This window comes from Ursus maritimus, unplaced genomic scaffold, assembly GCF_017311325.1.
Source record: "Ursus maritimus isolate PB19 unplaced genomic scaffold, ASM1731132v1 scaffold_26, whole genome shotgun sequence".
In the NCBI taxonomy this organism is placed as follows: Eukaryota; Metazoa; Chordata; class Mammalia; order Carnivora; family Ursidae; genus Ursus; species Ursus maritimus.
The window spans coordinates 2,107,880-2,125,439 of record NW_024425119.1 but is presented as its reverse complement, the minus strand read 5'-3'; the positions used below and the strand labels follow the sequence as shown (position 1 = coordinate 2,125,439).

Below are 17,560 nucleotides of genomic sequence, written 5' to 3'. Positions count from 1 at the left end.
CGCTTTTGGTGGGAAGAATAAAAAACGAAGGGGATTTGTGTGCGCGCCCGTGGAGCGCTCTTTCTCTCCGTCCCCTAATGCTCAGTACTGTTTTCGTTGAGTTCCTGGCCGAACCACAACTCCCAGGATGCATCCACATTCTAGATCGGTCAGTTCCGGTTTGGGCCAGTGCGGCTGCGCACAAACTGTGGTCTTATTGGTTCGAACCGCCTCGTGCGATGCGCGTCACGGCGACGTGCAGCCGTGGGGGCGGGAAGACGCGGCGGCGGCTGTCGCGGCGGCGCGAGCAAGATCTCAGACGCGGTATCGCGGCGGCGGCAGCGGCGCGGCTCCACCGGGTCCCCTCCCTCCTCCGCTCCCCCTTCCTCCCCCTCCCCTCAACCGTGGTTCCCGAGGAGTCTGAGACTTGCGGCGAGGCGGCGACAAGCTCTGGGTGAGGGTCTCTGGAGTGTGAGCGCCGTTTCTCGGGCGAAGGGAGAGAGCCCGGGGTCGAGGAGGAGGTGAGGGGTCTGAGGCGGAAAGTGTTCCCGGCGCGGGCCGGGGAGCGCGCGCTCGTCCCAGCCTTCAACTTGGCCTCCTTACCTGACCCGCCGCGGGGCACAGCGTGCAGTGCAGTGGCCTCAGGGGCCGACCGTGAGGGGCCTGGATCCGCCCTCCTTTCAACCGCTGTCTGTAGCGCCTGGTGTCCCCCACCCGTCTCGCCCCTCCCGGCACGGGGTCCGGAGCCCTCTCTCAGCTCTTCTCCCTTCACGTGCAGTTGCCCCTTCCTTAGAGCCCACCGAGAGACTCTGCCCTCCCTTTCTTCATTTTTGTCTCTTTCATTAGTTCTAGGAATTTCTTTGGTGGCAGGCTTCGAATGGGTTCTGCTTGGTACTACTTTTATAGTCCCTGGGGTAGGAAGATTTTCCTTACCTTTTCTTTGGTGGCGCTCCAGGCAGCCTACTTGGGATAGTACCTTGGGCCCTTGTTTCCCAAGCCCCGTTTGGCTTTCGTCTGTCACTGTTTGCTTCTTTTAAAACTGATGGTAACAGGGTTAAATCAATTCTGTGGCGTCTGTGAGAGAGTTCGGACTGGAAACTAATAGGTAACTTCTTTTCTCCCTCTGGCTTTTGACAATAAACACAAATAGGTTTGCCTCCGGAATTTGACAACTTCATGAGACGGCCCAACTGTGACTTTTGGTAGAAAAATTTAAATGTCCGACCGGAATTTTACTGGGTATGGTGACTTCAGTGCAGGTTCTTGGCATTTTTTTTTTAATAGGATGGCCTTTTAATATTTTATTTTTAGATTCTGGATTTCTCAGCCTTCTGTTAATCCCATTAGATCTCTTCCAAAAACAGTTCCCTCACCCCCAAGAAACCGTTTAAAACCAGAAGAAATCTGTTGTAACATTTAAAATCATTTGATCACAAAACTTCTCAGTGAAGTGTTACAAACAATCCTTCAACTAAAGCTTTAATTTTGGAGGGGAGATCTTAAACTATCATTTCTGAAGTTTGAAGTGTTCTTTTAACAAAGGCCACGCATTGTCTCCTTTTATCACCCTCTCACTCTCATTCTTTTAGAATTTGATTTTTCACTCCTAGTTTTCATTTCCTAAAAATGAAGATTTTTATTTGCTGACTGACAATTTGTAACTAAAATAATTTCATCAGTAGTTGGGACTTTCACGCATGTGGTGGCAGCTGCTTGGTGGTGAATTATTATGAACTTTGAAAAAATTTCAGATTTAAATATGAAAGACATTTCTTTTAGCTTCTATTTGTAACTGCATATCCACCAGTATATGTTCATATCTGTACTTTATAGGCTACTCAGTAGCAAATTTTCTCATACCTGAACACTAAGGATGAGAAGAGGATTTCCAGAGCCTAAAAAGAGAGTTTGTGTTTTTCTGTCCCTAGACTAGTGTGAATAAATAAATGGATGAATCTTTTTCTGCTGGTAGTATCAATTTAGCCGATGTACTTTCTATAATATAAATCACATCTTGTGTTTCAAAATGAAAATAATTTTATTCTTTATCTCGGGGTGGCAAACTTTATAGCTTGTGGGGCAAGTTTTGCTAGCTGGCTGCTTTTATAAGTTAAGTTTTTATTGGGATATAGCCATCTATATTCATTTTGATGTTGTTTGTGATTGCTTTTGCAGTGCAGGGGTAGAATTGAGTAGTGGGACAGAGACTCATATGGGCTGCAAAGCCTAAAATATCTACTGTCTGGCCCCTAATAGAAAAAGCTTGCTGACTCCTACTTTATTAACAATCATGCACATGCAATGTAGAAAATTAAAATGAGTCAGAAAAGTATAAGAAGGAAGTAAAAATTGTCCAGAATCACACCACTCAGAGGTGTTTGTTTTTGTAATTATTACAGAATCTGTTACCAATTGTTTTGGTTTGTAATCTTTTTTTTTTTTTTTTTTTTAGGTTTTATTTTTTTAAGGTAATTTCTACTCCCAGTCTGGGTCTTGAACTCAGGACCCTGGGACCATGAGTTGCAAGGACTGAGCCAGCACCCTTGTTTATAATCTGTTTTTTTAAAAAAAACCTCAAATTATTGTGATTTGGCTATTGAATACATTTGTATTTCCTGCATTGACTAGCTTACTAGAAAGGAGCTTGATGAGCCAAGTTTTCCTGATTTGTCTTACCAGTTAAGATTAAAAAAAAATATATCAGGAATAATAGACGCTTGATGGTGGTGGTGGTGGTGAACATTTATTGAGCATTTCCTCTGTGCAAGGTAGTTTTTCAATACTTTACATGTATTAAGTTATTTAATACTTGCAGCAGCTCTGTGGATACATTTACTAGTATCCATACTTAAAGATGAGGAAACTGAGGCACAGCGGAATTAACTATACAAGTTCATCAGCTGGTTAATAATGGTGGAGTTGGGATTTGAATCCATGCAGTCTGGCTTCAGGACCCAGGCTCCCAATACACCACAGAGCCTCTCATTAAAGCACTGCTCAGTGTATGAGAGTTGAGACTGTCCAGAGGTATATGATGTAAAAATTCGACCTTATGCCCTTCTTTCCAGTTTCACTCTCTGTAGAAATCCACTGCAGTTTGGTATAGAGATTTCCAGCTCTTTGTCTGCTTATACAAATGTTTATTCACAAATCTGTCTACATGCAGGTTTTAAAAAAATTAATAGACTTGATTTTTTTGGAGCAGTTTTAGGTTTACAGAAATTTGTGCCGATAGTATAGAAAGTTCCTGTATTACCTGTTCTCTATTTTCTGTCATTAATAACGTGCATTAATGTGGTATATTTGTTACAGTTGATGAACCAGTGTTGTTACATAGTCATTAATTAAAATCTGTGTTTTATAATAGGGCTCCTTTTTATGTTGCAGAGTTGTTTTTAAAAAGGGATCCAACCAATCATTGTTCTGTGGTGGGCTTATTTGGGTGGTTTTTAAAAACATAGTGCTTCTGGACTTTTTAATGCAAAAAAATCATTAATTCACTAATTTTCAGATTAATAACAAATTCAACAGTCTTTGGAGTAGAAAAGTTACTAGGATGTTATTTGATTCTTTTTTTCAAAAGTTTATGTTGTAGTGCCAGTTTCTTTTTTTGGAAAGAATGCTTATTTTTTGACTGGGCATTCTGGCTCCTTGAAGTTACTTAGCTTCTTGGAGATTTTCTTGCTTTTCTTAATTGGAAGAGTGATGCACATCAACCTGCTTACCATTAACATCCTCATTGAGACAGATACTTCCCTACCCATCTTTTTTGTTCTTAGCATTCACTTCCTCTTTCTCAATTTCCAGCACTTCTGTTCCTAGAATGTAAACTTCATCTAATTCTCCATATTTTTGTACTCTTGATTTTATCTAGTCTTAACCCTGGAATTTCTTCATCTGAGAGATTCCGAGTTTGGAAGAACCCAGTCAAAGTTCTGGCAGTCATCGTCACTTTCTTAATGTTGTGTGTTTCATACTGGGCCAGGCCTTGAGGAAGTTCTTAAGTCATTGAGCTGTTATCTCTTTCATAGAATCTCTTTCATTGATTCCTACTGTCATGATTTCCCCAGAGTTCTTGTCCATAATGAAATGGGTGGCCACAATCATGAGTGACTGAATGATCGCTGGAACTATACCAGGCGATGAGATGTTTGTGTGTTTTTGCACCAAACAGAAAGATCTTACTAATTCTCTTTGGTGCTGCTGTAGAAACTTTTGCACAAAGGGATAGAAGTTAGAAAAAGCTCATAAATTCCCAGCAATCTGGAGATAAGTTTCTAAAGCATCATATTCATTTCAGACAGCTCTTTAGAGCTCTGCAGCTGCAGTAGTAGTTTTTCTGCAAAATCTTGGAGAATCATGAATCAGATGGATAACTGAGAAGTTAAACACTTCTGGTTTTTTTTTTTTTTTTGTTTGTTTGTTTGTAAGCACTTTCATAACCTTTTCAACCTTTACTTGTGTTTGGAGCCTGTTTTTCCCGTGGCATTCTGCACTAACATTATTAGTTGCCGTCCTGTTTCTCTTGTTCATCTTTTCCTAGGAAGAAGGTCAGGGCAGCAGCTAATACTTTGGTGACCTCAGAGAGGCATGAATTGTGATAACATTGATAGTCTTGGCATTGTTTCAGATGTTTGTTCTGAAGAGTTCAGTCATCACTTTCAAAGATATCTTGGCTGCAGTTGCATTGCTCTCTTAATGTGCACATGAAATTCTGTAATACTTTATTCATTTTATTATTGTATTCTGCACTTTTATTCTAATCAGTCACAAAATGAGTGTATTAAGTCTTAAAAACTTACATGGCGATGTTCAAAGAAGAGCAATAGCAAACTTGATGGATTGATGAGATTCTTCTCCAGAGATCAAAGCGTTGTAAAATGTTATTGGAAGATCTGCATTCAAGACAGTGTAATTGTAGGAGAGTGGATCTTTCAGCTCTTGAGGAAAGTCATCTAGATGTTTTGGGTAGCAGTGACCAATCAGTGCCATAAACATCACCAGCTTTGCCAGTTCTTTGCTAGGTTTATTTGGTTGCAATTTGAAAATCTCCACTTGGATTTGTAGTGAATATTCTAATGCTGTAGAAACTCTCAGCATAGGCAGAGGGTCCACTTTATTAATTCTGTAACTGCTGCAGGTTGCTGGGCAGCCAGTGTTTGTTTCTGCTGGACATGATGGGTGCACATTGGCTGGCAATAAGCAGCTCTCAGAAAACCTACATACACCTGACATCAGCCAACCCTTCTCAGCTGTGGCTTGGAATCCTGCTTCTGGGTGTGACTAGAAATAGCCTTGGAGCTTGGCCGGTGGCGCCATCTTGGCTCATAATAGTGTGCTTTAAAAATTAATATTCACACTGCCTTCCCACATCAGTACATCTGCATCTATTCTGTTCTTTTAAGTAGTTCTTTAGTATTTTATTAAGTGGTTGAGTCATAATTTAATAGTGTTCCTATTACTGGATACTTAGACTGTTTAAATTTATTGTGTTATGTACATATGCATTATATGTATAATTGTTTTGGTAATGACTGTAGGATAACTTTCTAAGAGTCTAGTTACTGGGTTGAAGGAAGTCCATGGTTTTTATTATTTTTTTTTACATTTTTATTTAAATTTTAGTTAACATATAGTGCAACATGGGTTTCATTTTGATACGTGTTACCAGAATGCCATCCAGAAAGGTCACAGCAATGTAAACGCTCACCACAAATATGGGTGAAGTCTAGTTTCTCTATGCCATTGCCAGCGTTAAAAAGAAAAAATCTATATCTAATTGTCACTTAAATGTTCCTTGCAGCGTATTAAGTCTCTCTCACTGGGAGATGTGTTTTGTTGTGATGGCATTCTTTTGAAGTTGATTTAGAATTATTTTAGATGGAGCTTACATTCTGTAGTTTTTCTTCCTAGTACTTTTAAGATCTGTTCACCTATTTAGATTCCATATCCAGCCCTTGAAAGCAGTATGATTTTGCCTCCCCTGTTAAAAGAGTTTGAGGGATGGCCCAGCAGACTATATATTTCTAGAGGGTAAGGAGAGAGTAGTTTTCTTTATATCGAACAGCAATCCTGGTGTATAGCAAGTGGGGAGTAAATGGTCTTTTTAAAACCTAAATTGGATTGTGCTCTTGTGCTGAGTGAAGTGCTTTAATTTTGTTAAAAATAACCTTTTCAAAGTCTTTGTGAAATATAAACTTGAAAAATTATAGCATAAAATTGTCATCTTGGGATATGTTCTCTGTTTCATCCTTTAATTCTAAAAAGAGATAAATAAGGCTGATGAATATCCTAGGACCTATGTGTTAGGAATAATTAATCTATTTAATACGTAACATTTGGTATTCAGTTTTGGAAGTTAAGGAATGGATTAAATAGGGGATTTGTTTCGTGTAACCCATGGTTTTGATTTTTCTGTATTGGAATATACCATGTGTTAAAGGCGATGTATGCTGGCTAAATGATTTTATAGCCTGGCTTAGTTAGACATCATAAGTGTCCAGAGAGAAGGAAAAGTGAAGCTAAATTCTGGAAACTGCCAGAATATCTTCAGGCACGGGTAAAATACTTGTTGGAAAGGATGCTTGAAGTTTTTTAATGGAAGAGCGCAGAAAAATAGAATTTTTTATAGCTGATTTATAGTATTACATATTCTTATTGGTTTCTGCAGTATCCATGTACTAGAAAACAAAGCATATAAAACATATGGTCTTAAAGAGACAAACTTACCTTATTAAATTTGGCCATTTGTATGCATTTCTTTTGTTAGTATATTAGCTAATTATTTTTCACTGGCAGCATATTCACTTTAATCCTGTATGCCCTGAAATCTTAGTTTAGTGAGCATATTATGCATAATTGTATTTATACACTCATTCCTTTGGTCATGGAAGAAAGTGGTGTGGTAAAAACTCTTTAGCGTGGTGGAACAGGCAGGTTACTTTTAATTTGTTTGGAATTTATTTATATCCTATGTCATCCAGAAGTGTAATAAAATATAAGAAGGAAAGGAGGAAAAGAAAGAAGCATAATTCAATGACTAAGAATAAAATTTGGATTTGAGTTTTCTTGGCAACAAAGGTAAAGATGGAAATATGGTAAAATACATAGCACTAAACTGGGAGAAGAAACAAGACCCAATTTTCCAGGGGTAAATCTTTCTTGACAGATTTTAAAGAACTATGTAAGTTGGGAAGTACATAAAAGCTGTTTGTTTGCTTGCTTGTTTTTGTAGAGGCTCTAGTTAAAGGGTGAGGACTAAGCATTAACATTTCAAGCTAATGAAAGAAATTTTGCATGGGGTTTGGTTTGAATTTAGGTTGCAGATGTGTTTTATTTGGGTAATAGATTTTTTTCCTTAAAATATTTCAGACATTCAGGAGACTACAGAGACCAATATAATTAACATTCATATATCCACCATACAGCTGTATCAAATCTTAACATTTTCTCATACTTTCCTTTTATTTTTAAGGAAAAAATTGCACATACACTTCAGGCACCTTCTTGGATTGCATTTCACTTTGTTTCCAGAACCGACTATCGTGAATTTGGTGTTGATCATTGCTAATGCCTGCTTTATGTAATTACTACATAGAAATATTCATAAGCAAATCATAATATTTTGTGTATTTTCAAACTTGGTGTAAACTATATTTTACCTATTCCGTAACTTGTTTTTCTTGAAACACGTATTTTCGATTCATATGAAATTCCTGTACGTTACCATTTTTGACCTACAGAAATGACAGTTTCATATGTTTCAACCTAATTATAGTCATCACTTTTATCTGGGGTACAGTTACATTATTTTATTAAATGAATACAGCCATTTTTAATTTATCATCATCTTGATAGGTATTTAGGTTGTTTCCAATTTTTTCTCTTTTAAAAACAATACTACATTGAACATTCCTTATTAGGAATCCTTGTGCACATATTTAAGATCTTTGGCAAGTTTTTAAAACTGCATGTTGGAAGCCGTTAATGGGTTGTGAAATCAGTTTAGGAATTAAAATAGGATAGAAAGTATCAGTTTGTATTGTAGGCAGTATGGATAAAATGTTTTGTGAAATTTTTGTTTCTTTTTGTGTACGTGTACATATGTGGTTTACTAAGTTTGTTTTTTGTAAATTTATTTATTTTTAAGTAATCTCTGCACCCAATTTGGGGCTTGAACTCATGATCCCAAGATCTGGAGTCACATGCTGTTATGAGTCAGCTAGAGGCCCCCTATGATTGATTACTAAGTTCGAATTGAAATTCTATGGTGAAAATTACCCAGAAGTGAAGTTGTTGGGTTGGAGGTTATAGATATTATGGGAACTTTAAACTCTGTCAGATATTGCCAGATTACTCTCCAAAATTGTGTCACTTTGTTTTAGCACGAGAATATGAGAATTTGCTGTTTCCAACTCCTGTGATCCATGGCATTGTCAGATTTTTTACATGTTTACAAATCAGATGAGATTTTTATAGACAAGAAGATATCACATCATCTTAATTTTTAATTAAGATTTTTCTCGAGTGATTATGAAATTGAGCATTTTTTCAAATATTGACTGTTCAGATTTCCATTCCTTGAATTTGACTATCTGCTACAACCCCCGCCCCCCAATGCCTATTGCTTTGTGGTTTTATTTTTTGAGGGAGAGGTAGTGTGCAGGCAGAGTGTGCACGTTTGCGCCACCAGCAGGGCAGGGGTGAGGGTGTGGGAGTTTGTGGGGAAGGGGAGAGGGGAGAGAGGGAGAATCCCAAGCAGGCTCCACACCCAGTGCAGAGCCCCACATGGGGCTGATCTCATAACCCTGAGATCATGACCTGAACCCAAATCAAGAGTTGGATACCTAACCAACTGAGCCACGTAGGCACCCTTGCTTTGCCTTTTTAAATTGATTTTAGGAGTTTATTACCTATTTTGGTAATGTCTGTTAAGTGAATTGCAAATATTTTCTTCTAGTGTATGTGGTTTATCAGTTAACTTTTTATATGGTTTTGTTGAATAGAAGTGATGATTAAATCTATCACTATTTCCCTTAATCATTTGTGTCTTTTGTGTCTTAAGAAATCTACTCCATGCCCCAAGGTCATTAAGAGTTTCCCATATTTTTTTCTAAAAGTTTTTGAAGGGGCACCTGGGTGGCTCATTTGGGTAAGCATTTGACTCTTGGTTTCGGCTCAGGTCATGATCTTGAGCCTGTGGGATAGAGCCCTATGTTGGGCTTTGTGCTCAGTGCAGGGTCTGCCTCAGATTCTCTCTTTCGTAAGTAAATAAAATCTTTAAGAAAAAAAAAAGTTTTTTTTTTTTTTTTTAATTTAACATTTAGGTCTTGATTCTGCCTGGAAGAAAAGTTTTTATTGTGTATGATGTGAGGCAGGGATCTAATTTAATTTTTTATATGCATAGCCAGTTAGTACAGCACTATTTAACAGAGTGTGTTTTTAAAATTTGAATTGTTAATCTTTTAAGCAGTTTTTGGCTCAACACAGTAACAGCCTTTTTGTCTTTCCAAAGGCTGCTTCACATGTTCAAGTTTGTGACTTCTGGGCAAGAGTAATGTGATTGGATGATTACTTGATTCAGAAGTATAACTTAGAGGAGTAGATGGATACAGAGCACATTTTGTAGATCTCACCCAAATGTCATTTCTCTCAACCACTTTTGTAATAGAAGCTGGGTTGCAGATAGCTTGAGGCTACACTTTGGTGAGGAAACAGATTGCTGGTTTTTTGCATTGCTGGTTAGCATCCACCGACCTTGGAAACTAGATAAGCAGGTGTTCGATAGATACCTTTTTTAAAAAGATTTTATTTATTTATTTGCGAGAGAGAGCAGAGAGAGCGACAGAGAGCATGAGCAGGGAGGAGAAGGAGAAGCAGGCTGCCTCCTGAGCAGGGAGCCCAACATGGGGCTCGATCCCGGGATCCTGGGATCATGACCTGAGTAGAAGGCAGACGCTTAACCGACTGAGCCACCCAGGTGCCTCTCGATTGACATCTTGATACTTGAACCTTCAGAATACAGTTGACCCTTAAACAACACGGATTTGAACTGTGTAGGTCTACTTACACGTGGATTTTTTTATGATACAGTACTTTAAGTGTATTTTCCCTTACGATTTTCTTAAAAAGCTTTTCTCTAGCTTAATTTTGTACAATAATACAGTATATATGGGGTGCCTGGGAGGCTCAGTCAGTTAAGCACTGGCCTTTGGCTCAGGTCATGATTTCTGGGTCCTGGGATAGAGTCCCACATTGGACTCCCTGCCCAGCAAGGGGGTCTCCTTCTCCTTCTCTCTGCCCCTCCTCCCTGCTTGTGTCCCCCCACACCTCAAATAAATAAATAAATCTTTTAAAAAAATACAGTATGTATAATACATATAGGTTCAGTGTCTTCCCTCCAGCTCTTTTTTATTTTTTTAATTTATTTTTAATTTTTTAACATTTATTTTTTTTTAAAGATTTTATTTATTTATTTGACAGAGAGACAGCCAGTGAGAGAGGGAACACAGCAGGGGGAGTGGGAGAGGAAGAAGCAGGCTCCCAGCGGAGGAGCCTGATGTGGGACTCGATTCCAGAACGCCGGGATCACACCCTGAGCTAAAGGCAGACGCTTAACGACTGCGCTACCCAGGCGCTCCTCAGCTCTTTGTTTTTTAAATCCTGAGCACTTGACTTTATATTTCAGAGATTTGACAAAATAAATTCAGATAATTTTTACTGAGGAGTAAAAACATTTTTTTGGTCATGTTTATGATATTTATCAGCTTTTTACAAAGTCAAATTTATTGAGTATAGTTTACACTCAATAAAATTCACCCTCTTTTAGATGTCCAGTTCTGTGAATTTTACAAACATTACTGAACGATCTTTAAATGGCCAAAGTGGACTTGATAACTATTGGAAAGGCCTAACGTAGCAGCTCAGCACACAACAGTCGGCATCTGTTTATCACTTTGGAAGTCATTATAGGAAGATTTGCATTAGGCATAACAAGAGACCAGTTGTGTAGTCAGCTCCACTGGCTTTTCCTCCAGCTCTGCTTCATGTGATGATATTTGTCTGTTTTTTTCGTCAGGAAAGTTGGTCAGTGGGATGTGGCAGTTAGACCAGGTTCCATGTGATTTTACTAAAAGTTGGCCTACATGCTAGGGGGAAAAGGTAGTGTAAATTGTACAAAGTGTTGCCTGTGTTTGTATATCCAAAATAATTTTTTTAAAAACAAACTGATTTGACGTGTGTTTTGTGTTTATAGCAGTTAAGATGCTATGAAGGCTTGAGAATGCCTGTCTTAAAAATTTAGGTGTTGCCTCTTCTCAGTTATCAACTGTATCATTTTCTTAAGGGCTGTATCAGTAACATATGTTGGGAACTTTTCCCATTTTATCACTTTTTTTTTTCACTTACCAGTTTTGTTTTATTGACATTTTTCGACTCAGAAATGTTCTGAGTGTTTGGGGAAGAATTCCAATTTTAATCAGTTGGCTTTATTGCTTCCAGTATGTAGCAAGGCTCTATGTTCTTCCCCATTTTTTGACTCTTTCATAATATTTTCAACATTGTTGTTAAGTACGATGTATTATCAGTGTTGAAACTCCTGGTTTTGGCATTTGAGTAGTACTGTGCATTTGAGTACAGCTTATGGTTCATGGAGGCAGGGTTGTGGATAAGAGCATTGACTTGGGTGTTAGGCAGAGTAGGTTGATTAGGTAGATTAGTTTGCCACTTTTAAATATAGTTAACTCAGGCAGGTTATTTATAACTTCCCTGGGTGTTTTGTCATTTCCAAAATGTAGGAAATAATTTAACTGTCTCCCAGGATTATTGTAAAGATTAAAGAGATAATTCACAGGAAATGTTCTTTGCATGTAGTAAGTACTCAGTGCATGTTAGCTGTTCTCCTCCTCCACATCCAGCAAAGGTTTTTGAGCTCCTACTTTGCATCCAAACCGTGCTTGGTGTTGTGATCCAAAAATGGATTCTGAAGGCTTCCTGACCCTAAGAAGTTTCACTGTGCAAGAGGGGAAGGCAGACATGTAAACAGATAAATGCAATAAATTGTGACAGGTACTGTAATAAAAACATTAATAAGTGAGAATGAAGGAGTTAGTGTCAGGAGTCTGGGGAGGTCAGGGAAATTAATTTCTGCCTCTGAACTTCTTATGAAGTGTGAGTAGTAATTCCCCATTCATTTTTTTGGCTAATACTTTATTGAATACAGCTACTGTGTGCCAATTGCTATTTTAGGTGCTAGGAATATTGGAGTAAAGAAGGCAATGTCTCTGCTCTCAGAAGCTTTCATTCTAGTGGGAAAAGACCAGTAGTAAACAAAGAAAAAAAAATCATGGACAAGTGCTGTAAAATGTGATAAGGAGTGAGTTGAGTTAGGAGATGCTTTAGATTGTGTGGGCAGAGAAGGATTCTTTGAGTAGGTGACCTTGAAGTTGAAGATCAGCCTGTGAAGAGGGAACCTGTAGTGGGTGATTATCAGAGGGATGAGCATTCCAGGCTTTGGGAAACCAGGTGACATAAAGGCATTTGAGCTTTTGGAGTGTTAGGAGGAGCAGATAGGTGGAATGTAGTGTGCCAGGGGGGAGAGTGGTATAAGATGAGGCCAGAGGTAGGGGCTAGGTCATTTAAGGTTTTGTAAGCCAGAGTAAGGGTTTCCTAGCTATAAAAGAAAGTTATTGGAGGGCTCAAGGGAATACCTTTCGATAAAGATCACTGTGGCTGTTGTGTGGGGAATGGATTCTGGATTCTGAGGATAAGGAGTGGGGTAGTTGGGTAACAAAGACGGAACCAAGGAGACCTTTGTAGGCTATTGTATTTAGGACAGGTGAGAGAGATTTTATTTTCTGGCTTGAACCAGAAAGTAATACAGGAGAGAAATGGGTAGATTTGGGCCGTGTTTTGAAGACTGAGTTAGTAGGACTTGCTGACTGAATTATGACCAGTGAGAGAAATCCTAGGACTTTAGCAATTAGAAGATTGATAGTGCAGTTTACTGAAATGGGTAAGTCTGGAGGGGAGAAGAGGTTTTGTGGGAAATCATGAGTTCTGTTTTGTTAAGTTTGAAGTGCCAATTAGACATCTGTGTAGAGACTTTACACTTGGTGATAGGTTATAGTAATTATAGGTTATGGAGTTCAGTGAGAGGTAAATATTTGGCAATCACTGACTTGTATCTGCTAGATTTGGTGAGAAAGATTTCAGTGATGGCCTTGTTGAGTGTGGCCTCAGTGGGAATAGAAGATAGGTTGTAGAGACATATCAGGTGAGGGATGGAGTGAGAATGTGAGGTTGGCGAATGGAGACGGCAACCATAGACTCCTCTTTGAGAAATTTTTCAGTGGAAGGGAAGCAGTAGAATAGTTGTATCTACAAGTAAGACCTAGATTTGAGTCTTGTTTTTATATTTGCCTGGATGCGTTATTATTTGAGTGTAATATTTATGTACTTTACCCATTCATCTCTACAGTATTGAGGTAAATGGTATTTTTTCTCTTGTGACATGAGAGATTTTAGTCTAGGAAAGTTAAATGACAGTTGAGGAATTTACAAGGTGGTGGAACCTGTATTTGTACTCACTAACTTTGATATCCCATACAGGGTACTTTTTGATATACCAAAATGCCCTTTAAACTTTAAGTCTCATCTACCTTAGAGTTTTTGAAAAGATTACAAGATGAGAGTTGTGAAAATTCTTCTAAAGCTGTAAATTGCCATCGAATCCTTGGGAGAATCTTTACTTTTCCTGATTTCCTTTTTTGTAAAATGAGAAACTTCAGAAGGTAACAATACAAATCATGTAGCTAATTGTTATTTAAAACAAAAAACTGATTCATTATAGTTGTTAATAAAATTATACAAACAATTCAGAAATGTAGCAGAAACCTTATTATAGGAATGCTCTTTGATGCTTAAACAATAATGTTTTATAGGTATATATTACATATCACATGGTAATAATTGTAATTATTATGTAAATACTTTATTAGTATTGTATCTAATTTTGAGCTGCTTATGCTAGATAGGATATGAAAAAATTGTGTGGACTCTAGTAAAGTCTCCACGAAATGATCAGAAATTAGAAAATGGGTCCTTTATGGAAAAGTTTAATGAATAAGAATTATTTTTTTTAAAGATTTTATTTTTAAGCAACCTGTAAACCCAGTATGGGGCTCAAACTTAAAACCCCAAGATCAACCAACTGAGCCAGCCAGGCGCCCCTGAATAAGAATTATTTAACCTGGATTAGTCAGAGTTGAATTAATAATAAGGATTTGCAGCAAAGTGTTGGATATTACCATTGTGGAGAACAAAAATAGATGATGTCTTTTGACATTCCGTAAATACAATTGATTTCTAGACCTTAAGGACTGTTAAACATTTAAAGAAACCCTTGTAGGAGATCTTCATCTTTGGAGACCTTTAAGAATGTATTAAATGATTTTTATTTGGTAATATAAAGAATTGAACCCATCATATATTTTGAAATCTTGTATTTGGTTTGATTCTTTATATTGCTTAATGAAAGAAGATTAGGTATTGGTTATTTATTGTATTTGCATACTTTTCCAGTTCATCATATGATTATGAGCCAGGGCTTCTGCCATTTATTTTAAAAGTTAAATTTATACTTAGCTAATTCTTTTTTATACTGTGGGTACCCTGTCTTCCAAATAAAAAAATGGCAAAGGGAAATGCAGAAATTGAGGATGAAATAATATTAAAGTGGCTTTTTAATGCTTCTTATTAGTGTTTGTTGTGATCAGAAACTTCAGAATCTTCAAGTATGACTACCGCTACTGGGTGTGTGGTATCTGGCTAAGCTTTCTAACTAGTGATCCTAGTCTATCACCAGCCTTACAGGGCGTGATTTAAATTAATTCTTGGTGGTTTGTCTCTCTTACTTAGCCTATTCAGTTCTCACAACCACATATGAAGTGTAGAGATTGTTAACCCTTTTCAGATTAACTTCGTATCTGCTATGGACCTTTGAGGTTGTTAAAAATTAGAATATAAGTTTTCACATTCTGAGGGCCACGGGGAGTAGGGTGTAATAGTTGAAATCTAGGGGCATCACTTTCTAGTTCTTTTTTGGGGGGGTGCAAGAGGGTGGTTTTATTAAAGCACAAGGACAGGACCAGTGGGCAGAAAAAGCTGCTGCCCATCACTTTCTAGTTCTGTGATTAGATTATTCAGTGATAGAGGATGGGCTGCAAAATATGTTCCAGGGTTTTGTTGGCTTTCTCTAAGGTGAAAGTAGCCAATTTCACAGTAACTTGGAAGTTGTATATGGAAACTATTCTAGTATGGTCTGTCATTCTGTACTGAGGTATGCCTTTGAAGTTGCTGCATGGTTAATGAGATTTTTGATATCAGGTTCATGCTTTTCCTTCATTGGAAACCTGAGTGGTACAAAATGTTCTACATGGAAGTAGTGGTATGTTGTATCCCTCATTACCTCTTTCTGACTTCAATGTGAAGTGAAATATAGTGGATACAAATCTGAACAACTAGTGGAATGGGATTATTTTTTTAGAATGGAATAGTTTATTTCATCAGTGGGACCCCATAGGGACCCCATCCTCCCAACGAGGATATTAAATGTACCAGATTTTCTTTTGAATATTAGCTTTTTTTTTCTTTTTTAATCACTATCAAAATACTAGATGTATGTTCCATGACTGGCTTAAGTCCTTACAGAATTCGGAAGGGAGGTTTCTCTCATATTAACTGGCAAGGAAAGTGGTTTATCTCTTAATATTAATATTTAAAAAATGGTGCAATAATGGGGGAAAGGGGTCATCTGGATACTAGAATGTTGTTTCTTGCTGGTTACACAGCATTTATACTTTGTGTTCTTTGTGAACTTTGCTTGCTTGAGTATATTTTTTACATCAAGGTTTGTTAGACAAAGAGGTAGTGTGGTACTGTAGTATAATTTTCCTGAATTGTTGCCTTGATTATCATACTTCACAGTTCTTAGAACTTTAATTTGGTACCTTTTTATTTTGTAAGCTGTGAACTTTATGGGCTCTAAACTGAGCATATTTTTTGAAATATATTTCTATTTTCTTTATTCATCCAATTTTAAATGGTAATTTGACTTTTAAAAAATTTCTACTTCTTTTCATTTATTCCCCAAATAAGGATCAATGAATTGAGCTTTTCTTTGCTGATATTAATCATTTATTAAGTTGTAGAAGTAGTATAGGGTAAGAATACCAGGAGTGAGACTGACTAAATTCAAATTCTAGCTCACCAGTTACTAGTTGTATATAGTTATGTATGTAGACTGTCTTGCTTTATTTTGTCATCTATGAAGTGGGAATAGTACCCATCTAACAGGGTTTTAACTGAGTTAGTTCTTATATATTATTTAAAAGACACAGTGCCTGGCATACAGTAAAGCACTAAATAAGTTATAGCTGATATTACCATTTTTCTTATGATAAAATATACATATGAAGCTTACCATTTTGATCATTTTAAGTTTACACTGCTGTAGCATTAAATACATTCAGTGTTTTGTAACCATCACCAGTATCCCAAAACTTCTGTATCACCTAAAACAAAATTAACCATTAGCAATATCCTTTACTCCCTCCCACTAGCCCTGATAACCTGTGTTTTACCTGTGATTATTTTGTAGCATGAATCTGAACTTCATTCTCTTTTGTTATTATTAATAGCTTAATTTGTCATTGTATGTTTATACCGCATTTTGTTTATCAGTTCATCTATCCGTGGTTGCTACTAGAGTTTCCATGTTTTGGTTATTGGGAGTGTTGGTGTACAAGTATCTGTTTGAATCCCTGCATTCAATTATTTTGGCTATATATTTAGGAGTGGAATTGCTGAATCACTATGACTCTGTGTTTAACTTTTTGAGGAACTTGTTACTGTAGTTTTTATTATCATTGTCATCATTTGGTAAAATGTAGGGATGAGCTTTTTTTTAGAAATTATGTTTATTACCGAGGTGCTATTAGTGCTGTGGTATGCATGTTTATTGGAAGCTATGTGCATAATTTTCCACTCCTTGGATTGAAATTTCTGGTGTGGAGTATTACATTTAAAACTGTGGAGCTGGGCTTGCCTGCTCTCTCTCTCTCTTTTTTTTAAGTTGGCTTCACGTGTAGCGTGGAGTCCAGTGCGGGGCTCGAACTCATGACCCCGAGACCAAGACCTGAGCTAAGATCAAGAGTCAGATGCTGAACCAACTGAGCCACCCAGGTACACTTCCCTCTCTTTTTCTTAATTAAACTTTTCATTTGGAGATAATTGTAAATTCATGTGCAGTTGTAAGAAATGATACCAAGAGATTACCCATACACTTCCGTAGTTTCTCCCAGTGGTAAAATCTTGCAAAATTATATATAGTGCAATATTTATAATCATGGTACTGACATTGTCAAGATACAGAACAATTCTTTTACGCCAAGGATCTTCTTTTATGATACTCTTTTATGGCCATACCCGCTTTCTTGTTTTTCTTTTTCCTCTCTTCTCTTCTCTTCTCTTCTCTTCTCTTCTCTTCTCTTCTCTTCTCTTCTTTAATGGAGCCCAGTGTGGG

At 37.4% G+C, this 17,560-nt stretch overlaps 1 protein-coding gene and 1 pseudogene across 3 annotated transcripts in view; one reads left to right on the top strand and one right to left on the bottom strand.

The window, feature by feature from the left end:
* Positions 1-269: 269 nt before the first annotated feature.
* Positions 270-17,560, top strand: part of ADIPOR2 (adiponectin receptor 2) — an 87,695-nt gene continuing 70,404 nt past the window's right edge. The window contains exon 1 of one of the 3 annotated variants that reach the window (XM_008704826.2): positions 270-433. The gene's annotated coding sequence lies outside the window, so the exon portion shown is untranslated. Of the gene's footprint in view, positions 501-17,560 lie in introns of all 3 variants that reach the window. The other 2 variants (XM_008704827.2, XM_040642001.1) reach the window with 2 other exon arrangements.
* LOC103675759 lies at positions 3,637-6,875 on the bottom strand (annotated as a pseudogene).